This window comes from Mytilus californianus, unplaced genomic scaffold (assembly GCF_021869535.1).
Source record: "Mytilus californianus isolate M0D057914Y unplaced genomic scaffold, xbMytCali1.0.p SCAF_2, whole genome shotgun sequence".
NCBI lineage: Eukaryota > Metazoa > Mollusca > Bivalvia > Mytilida > Mytilidae > Mytilus > Mytilus californianus.
The window spans coordinates 85,931,249-85,945,748 of NW_026262668.1; the positions used below are offsets into that span (position 1 = coordinate 85,931,249).

General features: G+C 32.5%; 1 long non-coding RNA gene across 1 annotated transcript; it reads right to left on the reverse strand.

Annotated features, from left to right (window-relative positions):
• Positions 1–296: 296 nt before the first annotated feature.
• On the reverse strand, positions 297–2,882 carry LOC127730356 (uncharacterized). Its single transcript, XR_007995057.1, has 2 exons — positions 1,813–2,882; positions 297–1,745 (listed from the first exon to the last, which is right to left on the reverse strand). It is a non-coding gene; the product is annotated as an uncharacterized LOC127730356 (long non-coding RNA).
• Positions 2,883–14,500: the final 11,618 nt, after the last annotated feature.

Here is a 14,500-nt window from a genome sequence, read left to right on the forward strand (position 1 = left end):
ACAGGACAAAAAGTCACAATTCAGTTTTGAGATTATTTTTCTCTGAACAAGAAAACACTAATTTTAAAAATAATTTTTTGATTTTTTCTTGAACTATAATATATGAAGCAACTTTGTTATTAAAATTTATTCAATAAATATCAATGATGATCAAATAATTGTTATGATAACAAAATGTCAAAGTGGTTTGGCACTTAAATGGCTTCATGGTGCCAAGAAATATGTCATTTGCATGATTAAAATTTAATAATTATTCATTTATGGTCCGCTAAAGTCAAAATAAAAACTAACACATGTTATGATGATGCAGGCCACAGATGTGACAGTTTATGTTTCAAAATCAATCATATCAAAAGATACATGTATAAAATTTGCATACACTACAATTATAAGTACCAATTGTGAATTTAAATATACAATACTTTCATTACAATCTGAACCAATAAGCATATTATGTAATAAGTGAAAAGACAAATGTCATCAATTATTAAAATTGAAATTTTTGAAAAGTCAATCAATTTAGAGTTATCTCCCCTTGACTATAAATTTGTTAATAATAGTGTAACATCTCAACTTTTGGGAGCAGATACCGCCTCTTTTCGTCACCTTTTAACAATGAAAGAAACTCTTTTCAAGGTGGAAGTAGGGGAAGGAGGAGGGGATTAAAATATTTTATGAAATTGAGTGTCACCAAATTTCTGTACGTGTTCTTCCTTCAGCAGCTATTTGAAAAAGAGGCTGCATATTAAAACATGTGCTTGAAGTAGCGCCCCCATATCAATTACAAAATTCCTAAGAGTTTCAAGTCAGATAAACACCTATGTACTGTACAAAACTATTTTCTACATATTTCTAATATTTCTAACATTTACAAAACATGATATCAAAAGACTTAATACAATTAAAAGTTACAATCTTTCATTGTACCATAAAGTCACTTATGCTGCACATAAGTGTATTTATGGTCCGCTAAAGTCAAAATAAAAACTAACACATGTTATGATGATGCAGGCCACAGATGTGACAGTTTATGTTTCAAAATCAATCATATCAAAAGATACATGTATAAAATTTGCATACACTACAATTATAAGTACCAATTGTGAATTTAAATATACAATACTTTCATTACAATCTGAACCAATAAGCATATTATGTAATAAGTGAAAAGACAAATGTCATCAATTATTAAAATTGAAATTTTTGAAAAGTCAATCAATTTAGAGTTATCTCCCCTTGACTATAAATTTGTTAATAATAGTGTAACATCTCAACTTTTGGGAGCAGATACCGCCATGACGTATGAAGCTCTTATGGAGCTGAAAACGCTGCCCTAAAGTAAACCTGCATCACCCATCATCCTACTTATGCAAATGATAAAACTTACGATTCTATGTACTGTTTATAAACAAGTAAAAAATTATGCAACAAATGTATATACTAAAAATACACAATATACAGACATTGAGTCCCACGAATGTCCTTTATCCTAAAAGACACAATTTACAGACATTGTGTCCTACCTACGTATCTACTTTATACAACCAATCATAAACTAAAGAGACACAATTTACAGACATTGTGTCCTAACCATGTGTCTACTTGATACCAACCAAATATACTAAAAAGACACAATTTACAGACATTGTGTCCTATCAATGTATCTACTTGATACAAACTAAAATATACTAAAAAGACACAATTTACAGACATTGTGTCCTATCAATGTATCTACTTGATACAAACTAAAATATACTAAAAGACACAATTTACAGACATTGTGTCCTATCAATGTATCTACTTGATACAAACCAAAATATACTAAAAAGACACAATTTACAGACATTGTGTCCTATCAATGTATCTACTTGATACAAACCAAAATATACTAAGAAGACACAATTTACAGACATTGTGTCCTATCAATGTATCTACTTGATACAAACTAAAATATAATAAAAAGACACAATTTACAGACATTGTGTCCTATCAATGTATCTACTTGATACAAACCAAAATATACTAAAAAGACACAATTTACAGACATTGTGTCCTAACCATGTATCTACTTGATACAAACCAAAATATACTAAGAAGACACAATTTACAGACATTGTGTCAAACAAATATTTTTACTTGATGCAATAACAGACCAAGTTTGTTACAGCAAAAACATGCATTCAATAATTGTATTAATACCTATTTTCCCTTTCAGATAACTGTATTTCCTTAAATATTGTTATAAGTTTACTGATAAATATTACTACATGTAAATGGGAGATTTTAAGATTCCAGTCCTGGCAAGCTGTTTTCTGTCAATTACTTCTCAGTAAAATTTGGTCATTTCAATGGTAAACGGATGAATTCCTGGTTTTAGGTTGTCCTTGTATCAGCTTAAATAAGCGTCATAATTCACCTTTCCCAATTGTCCACCGTTTCCATATTATATGAACTGTTATTCTGTTTGTGATATGTAATGAGCTGTGACCCACAAGCCCTGTACAAAATATAAAATAATAAACGGCAGTAATTCATTCACAAATTACGTCATTACATGATCAGTTGTGAGACAGATAAACATGACTAAAGGTTAGAAATTTGACCTGATTGTCTAATATATAATTTGAATGCATCGGATTTCCATCTACCTAAATTTCTTATGGTTTCTGTGGACAATCCTTTTGCACTTGCGTCGGTAGCAAAGCCTATCCTGAAACTATGAGGTTTGTAATATGCTCTGCTGAGCCCACAAAAGTTCAAAGCACCATTCAGAGCATGTTGGAATAATTGTCTAGAAACAGCTTCTCCACTGGAGTTGAGGAATAGTGGACCCGTTGTGTTTGTTCTCAAAGTTAAGTAACTAGTAAGTGCCGTTACTGCACAAATATAGTTATTTTTTTCTTAGCTATTTCTAAATGGAATTGTTTTCCATTTGAATGTTTGAAGTCCATGAAACTGATACTTAATTTTTCGTGTAACACAACAGTTTGACTTAAACTAATAACATGATTGTAATTTTTGTTGTTGACTGTCATCTCACCAATTCTTAAAAGAGCATGGTATGCTAGGGTGAACATTGCTTTGAATAGAATTTGATCATATCTATTAGATATTGTCTGTTTTAATGCATCTATTAATTGATTCAAAATTGTACTAGTAATTGGAAGTCTCATATCTTGATTTCTTCCCTTATGCACTGATTTCAGTACCTTATCAATAATGAATGAATCAGTTGGATCAGGCCAATTATTAATTTTGTGTGTAAAACCAATTGCTGAAATGTATGTTGAGATAGAACTTGATGCAAGATCTTTGTATTTCAAATGTGCTATAAATAGTATGAGATCTGAACTAGTAAGTGGTAACTGAAATCTAATGCCATATTCTTCAGCAAAACTCTTATAGTGGATAATTGCTCTTCTATAAGTTTTTTGTGAGGATTCAGATAAGATGTTGTTAAAAATTTTATTTAAGGGTTTCTGTAGCTTGGCAAATCTGGTAGATTGGGAACTGGTTTGGGAACAGTGTCTGCCCATGGTGCTAACCGATGAAATTTCTGTACCTGTTGACGAGAAAGTGCATCTGCCAAAACATTTTTTGAACCATATATGTGTTTTGCCTTAAAGTTCACATTGTTTCTCAAGCAGTGTAGAACTAGTCTCCTTATTAGGAACATAATTAACGCATCTTTAGATGTTTGTTTATTAATTACAGACACTAAAGCTATATTGTCTGTATGAAAATATATGCACTGGTTTTCAAATCGGTGGCCCCATATTTCAACTGCCAAGACTATGGGATATAGCTCTAAAAAGGCAATATTTTGTTTTTGCCATTTTGTGTCCCATTTGCCTAAGAACCACTGTGAACCAAACAAAGCACCATAACCGTATGTACCAGAGGCATCTGTAAACAAATGTAGCTGATCAGATGTTAACCAACGGTCTGATAAAATCAATGACTTCCCATTAAAATTCTTTAAAAAATTTTGCCATGTATTTAGATCTTGCTTAACTGATTTTGTCATTCGTATTCTATGAAAGGATTTTTTGACCCCAATTGTTTAGTCTATTAGTCTTCTCAGAAATGCCCTTCCTGGGATGACAACTGCACAAGCAAAGTTGAGAGTACCAATGATAGATTGAAGTTCCCTCAATGTAATTTTTTCTTTTTGTAACACTACGGTTAAAAGGTTGTGACATTTATCAAGCTTATCAATTGGAAGTCTAACTTCCATCAACCTAGTGTCTATTTCGTAACCAACAAAACTCATAACCTGGGATGGCTGGAATGTTTTTTCCTTAGAAATTGGTATACCCATATCTTTACAAATTGCAAGGAAACGTTCTAATTTTTTCTTACACCCATCTTCCGTTTTGTCTACTATCATAAAATCATCTAAAATATGCACTATGTTTGGAATAAGTATTTTATTTTTTGCGATCCATTCAATGGCTGTGCTAAAATTTTCAAAAATTTGACAACTAGAACTACAACCCATTTGCAGATTTTTATCGTAATAGTATTTCCCCTCCCACATGAAGCCAAATAGTTTGTATTGTGATTCTTTTATGTTTATAATTCGAAATGCACTGGATATGTCGGTTTTTGCACAAAAACTTTTTCTTCCTACAGACTTAATCAGTTCTATTGCATCTTGAATGGAAGCATACTGTACACTGCATTTGTCTTGTGGTATGTTGTCATTGATTGATGATCCTTCAGGGAAAGATAAGTGGTGGATCATTCTATATGTCCCAGGCATTTTCTTTTCTGCTAGTCCCAAAGGGGATAATTGCATTTCTGTAAAAGGTTTTGAATCAAAAGGGCCAACAAATCTATTTGCATTAATTTCATTTTGAATTTTTTGTCTAACGATATCAGGTTTAGTCTTTGCTGATAATAAATTATCAACTATATTATTATGAACAGAACCTCTGAATCCTACATCGAACCCATATTTAAACCCGTTAACTAAGTAATTGTACATTTCAATATTATATCCTTTTAACCAATATCCAAGCCTATCAACCTTAACTGGTGTATTGCTATTAGAATTATAGTTAACATCATTTTCTGGTGGGGACAGTTTTTTTCTGTCCTTGGGGAAGAGGTGTCGTCTCTGTTACTAGATAGGGAGGGTCCCCGAAAGGGCTGGTTATTCCCTCCTTGTATCTTTTTTGAGTAATTACTGGTTTGTGTGAACTTATAAGGGAGCCGAACTGGTTTTTTGCATGTTGAGAATGAGTGGTTGAAACCGCAATTGAAACATCTGTGTTGAAACTTGCATTTATCACCAAACTTACAACCTAAACCCTTATGAAATGAAAAACATACTCCAACTGGCCAGCGAGTACTGCCACCTTTGTTGTTGTCATTCCCAGATTTAACGTTAGCTTGTAATTTTGCTCTGAGATATAGTTCTAGGTGTGTACTCCCCCATTGTGCTTCTCCTCTTTCTAATAATTTCCTAAATTCGATATCGTAAAATTGCCAGTTCCCCCCTTCTCTTGACATTTCCAGGATTATTTCCATATGGTGGGGGATTACAGGCCCTAATTCAGGGTTTTTAGTACAAATTATTGCTGTAAATTTATTCCAGGCTGATAGCCATTGGTTTAGGGTTAATGTTTTCTTGTTACGCTCTTCTGTAATGGACAGTTCAGGGTTGTCGGCCCCTTGAACAAGTTGTAATCTGTATTTGGTCTCGTCATTTTCAAAGAGGGAATGGAAGTCGATGTACTTTCCCGCCCATATTTGTTGTTTTATTTTATCCGGTATATTTCTCCCTGTTTTGAGGGAGCAACTGACAAAGGCTGATTGCCCCCCAATAATTTGTTTATCAACAGTTGGTTGTACAGCCAGAACCTCTGGGCTGACAACCACATTGTTATTGTCATGGTTTTGCTCTCCATTACATGTACCTTGGATGTTTCTGTTCAGAGTGTCCACATGATGTTGGACCTCAGCCTCCTGAATATCTGAATTGCCATTATTTCCTTTTGAAGTTATCTTGTCAAAAATTTCCTCCATCCTCCTTTCCATTCGGCTAGCTACCTTTTCCGTTACCCTATTGGTCAACTCCTCCATGACATCTGGTGATATAACTGTTGCATTATTTGGGGGGATGGAAGGCCTACTTGGTATAGCGGTTGATGTTTTCTTCCTCTGGGCGGCCGTTTTCATTTTCTTTATGGCACCTGCCACACCGTACGAGGATTGTCTTTTTGGAGGCATTGTCTGAAATATACTAATGCAAACTTAATACAATACTTTCAATTATAATAATTTTTCTTTTTAGGACTATTTTGTTTTATTGAATTTGTTTTTCTTTGTATTTAACCTTGATTATTCATGTTAACCTTGTTTGAATAATTTAATCTGGACGATCCTCAACCATTAAACATGTTAAAATTGTTTTGTTTGTGTTCATTATTATCTGAAATATTACCAGTTTCTGCCGTAAAATTTTTCCTTTTGGTAACTAAATATTTAGTTTTAGCAACAACATTAAGTTCAAACATACGACATGTATCGTTACTGTATACATGACCTACATAATTCATTAGTATAAAAGTCAAGTACGATAATGTGATATCGATCGACAAACAGTAACATAGCGGATTGATATGTAAATGTGTGTTGTTAACTTGTATTTATTTATGGTAACTACTACTTGAACCATGATTATGCATCATAATCCCAATAAGTTTGATTGTCATTCTGTTGCGATTATCCATCGGAAGTTTTCAAAAGATTCCAAAATTTACGAGTACGGTTCAGATACGTGTTAATTTCCGTTTTCTAATTTAATCTCTTTGCAGGCATTGATAACTGCTCCTCGTATTGACTTGTATAAATGGTATTGACCTTTCGTATTTAGATGTACTCCATCGGAAATAAATTTATCTTTGCATGAATTTTTGTTTGTGGTGTCAAAAGAAAATCTTTTGTTATGATCCCAAAAGATAAATTTCGATGATTTTTCAACCTCGTTTTTTATCATTTTATTTATTTCTTGTGCTTTTTCAAAATACATATTCTTGTTTGCCCTATCTCGGACACTTGTATTGTCCCGATTGTATCCATCTTTCTTAAGTCTGAAATTATCCCGTGGGAAGCGTGGCATGATGGCACATATTACTACTCGTCGAACTCCATACGTATTTGTCAGTATCGAACAGAAACTTATCAGTTTATATGCCACTTCCTCAACAGACGTGTCTTCTACAACATCGTTACCACCATCTAGGAGAATAACACATTCGGGTTTTTTAATTTTAACTATACCGATGTCGAACTTTATCATTTTATGAATAGTTCTTCCTCCTACGCCATGCCACTCGACGGTTGAAGTTTTTGCCAAATTGAAGTCTAATTGGTGTCTATGATCGTTTCTTGATTTCAGGTAGTTGTGAAGCCGATGGCAAATGGAATGACTTAGTATAAGTGTGTTTAAAGGCATGCCTAGAAAAAATATTTTATGAAATTGAGTGAAAATATTTTATGAAATTGAGTGTCACCAAATTTCTGTACGTGTTCTTCCTTCAGCAGCTATTTGAAAAAGAGGCTGCATATTAAAACATGTGCTTGAAGTAGCGCCCCCATATCAATTACAAAATTCCTAAGAGTTTCAAGTCAGATAAACACCTATGTACTGTACAAAACTATTTTCTACATATTTCTAATATTTCTAACATTTACAAAACATGATATCAAAAGACTTAATACAATTAAAAGTTACAATCTTTCATTGTACCATAAAGTCACTTATGCTGCACATAAGTGTATTTATCAAGGCTTATGAACAATTTCCTAAACTTGAAAATGAATAAATGTAAAAAAAGAAATTATTTGAAGATCTTTCTTATATATCATGTATATATTCAAACAATTGTCAACAAATTATTTGTGACTTTTTGTCCTGTGACTTTTTGTCCTATCCAATTTGTGACTTTATGTCCTGTGACTTTTTGTCCTGTGACTTTTTGTCCTGTGACTTTTTGTCCGTTTACCAATCAAGACTGAGTCGAGACTGGTCGAGACAGGTCGAGACTGGTCACGCCTTGGTCGAGTCCATTTCAGACTTCACCAAGATTGGCAAGTACTGAATCAGACTTATTAAGTAAAGTCGAGACCAAAGTCGAGTACAGTTAAGTACAGTTAAGTACTGTCGAGATAATGTCGAGTCTAGTCAAGTAAAATTTGTGCTCGACATTACTGGTCGAGCACAAAATATAGTCTTTTCAGACTCTGAGCAGTTTGTAGTGAGAGGACGCGGTAATAATGGTATGCCGCTATTATTAACGGTGATACAACCGTTCAAAGTATATATATTACATTGGTATTTACTAACAAAATTACGTTATAATGAAAGTATTCAGATTTTACTCGAATCTTTTACACAAAAAAAAACCATGAAATACTGGTTATTACGATGAGAAAGTTTGCAATTATAATAGTACAAAATCGAAAGAGATACGGCCGGTTTTCCATAAATTTTTGACATACTGATGGCCTTTTTTGAATGTCTTTAAATCTGTACAAAAATCATCACATCTATACTTTGAGGTTTCTACACTATTATGTGGTATTTCTGAATATTTACAAACCAGATTATAAATGCTTTAAGTGACTTCCTTTAAAATTGTAATTTCTGTATAAGTTGGAAATTTTAAAAATGAATAAAAAGGACACAAAAACCACAACCAAAGTTATGGGGGAGGAGGTACAGGTAACATATATAAATTCAATCATTTTTGCTAGATAAAAAAATATATTATATAAATGTATTATTAAGTTACAACTACCAGTTTGATTTTATCAATAAATGTGAAATTCTTTAAAAAAGATGAAATGAATGTTTTGGGGATATGTCAATTAAACAGCAGCCCATCAACCAAAACAAAAAATATCTTATGGTCAACATATGGTCTTGAACAATACACAAGTGTGTACACAGTACCGGCATGTCTAGCTCTAAATTGCCGCTAGTCGTCAAATGAAGCCGTTAAGAAATTCAACAATCCGCAATAACTATACCTGAGTGGTAAAACCAGAATAAGAAAAGACAAAGAGAGAGAGGTATCTATTATACACATGTTTTTATTTCCTAAAACAATATTATTATTTTAAGGTAGCTCTTTATAAACAATATATATACAGACTGGGAAATGTCGTCGATAACCTTGCAGGGATAATTGGCTGGAGACGTCGTACATGTAATTTTCAGCCGGCAACGTCATGCATTTTCGCTCTAACGTTGATATTACCAAGAGGAGACACTTTTTTTTAGGATTAATCGCAATTTATCTTTGAATCCAGCACGGTGACATATATTCTTTATTTGCTATTTGAAGAAAGCATGACAAAAGACAGTTAATGTGGAAAAATGAGAAAAATGACATTATAAGAACTTCTCGATTTCCACATTTTAAGGTAAAAAAAGCCCACTTTTACCATCTTATCCGTTATTTTAAGCATAACTTGAATAATTGCCTAATCATTCTTGTAAGGATTTATTTTTCCCTTATTTTCACTTTATCACAGCTTTATTTTGAATCCAATCTTAATAATTTATGACAAAGAATATCTGCTCTTCTTGTCTATCAATTTTTCTTGTGACCTTCTGTCCTACAGTGTTCCTTCTTAGGAATGGAAACGCGGCTCGATGTCAATTAGAACTCCGGCGGAGCGATAATTCATGTCTGTTTCGGTCGGAAGTATGATAACTAATACAAAGAATCATAACGGAGGTCCATTTCCAATTATATTTATCGGTCATCTAAATTCACTGGGTCGTCTTACCTGAGAAGATATAAAGGACGATAAAAACCAAGACAAATAGAAACTACTCTTCCATGTAAAAGGGAATCCCTTAGGTGTAATTTTAATGCCTTTTCGAGCTATGTTTGCAATAAAGTTTTAATAAAAGGTCATATTAAACTAGACCTCGTTCGTCAAATTTGCGATAGTTTCATCCGGATTACAAAACAAAAAATACAGTGTTTTGATTTTATTCGAAAGGCTCGACAACCACGAAAGGCAAAAAAAAAAAATAGTTGCTATCATTATGAAGCTGAAACCTTATTCTAGAACTTTGACTCTTTTTTATGTTTCTTGTGTAGTTTCTGAATTTTCTACGATTTCCCAAATTTTCAATTTGGCATTTCATTATTCTGTCAAAACGTGTCTTTCAATCTGGCGGTGTAGTACGAATTTTCAAAATGTTGAAAAGTAGAAAAGAACAAAGTGTCTAAATGATATATCATTTTAAAGAAGGAATAGTTTGCTTCAGTTTGGTGTAAATCACGAATGTTAAATGTTATTGGTTTATTGTAAATGATTTTCTTTCGAAACATGCTAAAATTTTAAGTTGTAAAAAATGTTTTTTTTATACACGATCTAATTCATTTATTTAAAAAAAAACTTTTTTTAGAACTTAATCATTATTTGATATTGCAGTTTTATGTCACAGTTAAGCGTTGCTGTAAAATTACCACAAGACAGCATAGTCTAGAGGTCCGCAAATTAATTCCTTAGCGTTAAAAAAATGTTAAATGTGTGAATGTGTGATATTTTAAACTGTTTCTGATGAAAATGTTTATTGCACCAAGGCATTAATTAACAGGTGTGTTCGTCGTAATTCGTTTTTCATATCGTCAACATACGACACGAATTTGCATATTAATGATACCTTTATCCCGTTAAGTTTTTCGCATAAATGTTAAGATTATACCTTCAAATTGGAATAACCCATACCAATGGTCGCCCCCAAACAACATTAAATACTTTTTTCTTACGTTAAATGAGATAAATATAAGGCGCAATTTCCAACTGGAAAGCCGCCGTCTTTACCCACAAAATGATAAAAAAAATATGAGTAAACTATAAAACATAATGCTTGTTTTTTCACTTTATATTACTTGCACCATATTTATTACGTATAATTGGGATTATATAAAATTGAAAAAATCATGTGGCTTCCTTTAGGTTTATCAAAACCATCAAAACCACAAGCTTTCAACAAGTTTCATAGCTGTTTACATCGGCGAATTTGATATAACTTTTTAATACTTTTATGTCTGATTCGAGAAAATTGCACAGGAAACAATTTCATTATTTACAAGAAATTATTCCAAAATACTTCTTCGTTCTGGAAAAAAAAAGAAATGAATAAAATTTCAACAACTTATTCGGTGCGAAGTCAAATCAAAATTGATCATTGAAATAATCTGAAAAACAATTCATTTGTTAGTACCTAACTCTAACCAACTGTAAATTACTTGTTCCAAAGATAATAGTGTAATCTTCTTCTTCTTACGGAAGTCCACCCTATTTGTAGGGTCACCGCATTAAAAATATTTTAGTTCATATTTTTAAAAATGCATTACTTTAAATTTTTTTATTAGATTTAGATATTTTATCTGTGTTAGGGTAAAATATATTAAGGATAAAAAGGATGAAAGGTAAAACTTGTATATGCACTGTACATAACAGACTGACATAAGCTCAAAACGTTATAATTCTTATATGATTTGCATATCTATAAATACTTGAAACGGATTGGTTAATTAGAATTTTTTACCTTGGTTTACACTTCGATAAACCATGTTTCCGAAACTACTTTCGTACCATCTATTCATGCGCGATACACATGCATATGCAGGGAGTCCGGGATTTTCAGCAAATTGAGATTGAAAAACAAAAACATAACAGTTTTTTCTATTTCAATGCATATGTAACAAAAAAAAAAATATTGCATTAAAGCTCTGAAAATGCATAAAATTAAAGTTCATGAAAAATTCCGCGAAATTTCATGAATGATTTGGCGCATTTACGTCATGGCAAAACACGACGTCATACAAATGAAAACTTTCAAGCGAAAGATTATTTCGTTACTTGTACGCTTCAAATTCGGATAATATCTCATTAAAATACAGTTTTTGAGGTAGGTGCTATTACATTTTAGATTCTGTTGCATTTATCGAACATTTACGGAGATTAGAAATTCAATATGGCGACTAACTCCTTAGTTGCGACATGTGCATTTGATGGTAGTAGCCATCAAACAAAAAATCTTAACTAAAAATCGCGAATGTTTGACTGAAGAATTATAAGGATTAAACACATTTTTTCTAGAGGTTATTGATGTGTAAACCGGGGCTCTTACTCACAAACTTAACATAAAAGTCCTTCGGACTTTTATTCAGTTTGTGAGTTAATCGCCCCGGTTTACACATCAATAACCTCTAGAAAAAATGTGTTTAATCCTATAATATTTCTAAAATGAATAAAACATTAATTACTGTGTTAAAAGTGTCCAATAGTTTACAATAAGTAATGTGATAAGGATTTTTTATTACAATAATGATAAAAAGTTCTAACAATGAAGTGGGGTTCCATACATTAAATATATTGTTAAGATTTAAAATCTTGTCAAGGAACCAAGTTATTTGTTTCTATTAATACATGTTGTTATATATGTGTAAAATAGGATGCAGGGGTCATATAGTTTATATATTCACTAACCAACAATAGGCTTAAGTCTCAGAGTATTCAGATATTATCCTTAATTATTTCTCTCTGAATTACTTCCATTCTCATGGCCGATAGTAGCCAGCTTTGTATAGGATCTTATAAGGTTCCAAGAGTCAAAAATTAATGTTCATTATATTTTACTGCAATAGTTCCGCTCTCTTGGTATGCAATGCATATACCCAGTCTTTGCATATCCTTTCTTTAGCAACTAGGTGAGTCAAGATATGCGACGTTTGCTGGAACAGTCGACTAGTAATTGAAGCAGATCGTCTTCAGATTCAACGATGTAGTTGTAGTTGATCTGAAGTTCAGCCATCAAATGTTTAAGTCTGATGTAGTGGATTTTTTTCACTGATTTAAGCCTTATTCAGTTAACAGGAAAGTGCCTTTAATCTTCTGTTCCTTCCATACACAATTTGCACTCTGCAGATTTTGTAGAATTAGAGCGGTTGTTAATACTTTGAGTTTTATATGTCCCATATGGACTTTATTATTCATTTAGCAACATCTCGCTTGTTTTCTCTGATACTGCTCCAACATGTATTAGGTTTTCGCAAGATCCAATTGCTTACTTCCATATGATTCAGTGATGTTTTGGTTTCAGCTATCTCAGATCTTTTTGTTTTCCAAGTTGAATCTATCATGTCATGAGTCAGTTTTTCCAGTTTGTCTTTGGGTTTAAGTTATCTCATGTGCAGATGGTAATTCATATGACATGAGAATATGATCTACTTTTATATACCAACTGTTTGAGTCGCCGTCTTTTGTTGCTTATTGTCTTATTCCTATTTTATGCTCAATTGAATTTGTATCTTTTGAAACTCTAAGGAACAGAGAAATCATTGCTTTGTGGATAAGTTGTTCTACGGATTCTGCCCCAAGCAAGATATAGATTTCAGCATCTGTTGTCTGTTGTTTAAATGTATTTTTCTGAAAGTTTTCTAGTTTTAAAACGTCCGTCTTGGTGAAGTTAAGAATTTCAATACCATATAGAATTCTGGGTATTACTATGTTCGCCAAAGTTTGTACGATAACAATGGATTTATTCCGTTTATTCCATGTAGACCTTCTCCCATGAGTAAATACATAGCTGCTCTAGCAATAGAGATTCTCTTAACTACATTTGGGGTAATTAGGTCCTGTCTTTCAATACCAAGGTGCTCTATATATGTTCTGTTTTTCGCTTATTTTCTCGTTAAAAAGTTCAAGGTTATGTTCTTTGTTCTTTTTGTTGATTAACAGTATTTCAGTCTTTTTATTATTGATCTTAACTCGATCATTTTTGGTACAGCTTTCAATGATGAGGAGTTGAGCTGATGCATCCTGTTCCGATGTTGCATATAGCATAATATCATCTCATTGATGGCTTTGGTAATTAAAAGAGCAACATTTATTGAGGGAGCACCTTTTGTGAAACCTTTTTGCAGTCTATTTTGTTATTTGTTTAAAGTGTCTTCAATTCTAGCTCTCAAACAGAGTTCTAAAACTTTACAAATGTTCTAGATGACTGTTATTCCTATATAATTTGATAGTATTGTTGGATCCTTGTCTTTTTTATGGACTGAAGTTAGAAGTCCCTTTTTTTATAGCATCAGGCACATGTTTTGTATAGAAGATGTTATCAATGAGAGTTGTCAAGTAGTCAATTAAAGCTAAACCTCCGTATGTAAGATGTTCAGATGTTAAAGTCTACATCTCCAGATTTCCGTTATTTTTTTAGTTGTGAAACCAGTTTAAATATCTCATTAGAGGTAACTGTATGAATGGTTATTTCTTCATTTTCACATATTTGACTTTTGTTTCTGCATCTAAGTTGACCGAGTTGTCATGTTCTTTGTTTTTGCTAAGTTTGCAAAATGTTCCTTAAATAGATCATTCATATCATCTGGGGTGGATGCTTCCTTGTCCGCCGTTTGTAGAGTGTGAGTGAATTGGGTGGAAGAGGATCTTTGAGTTTTTA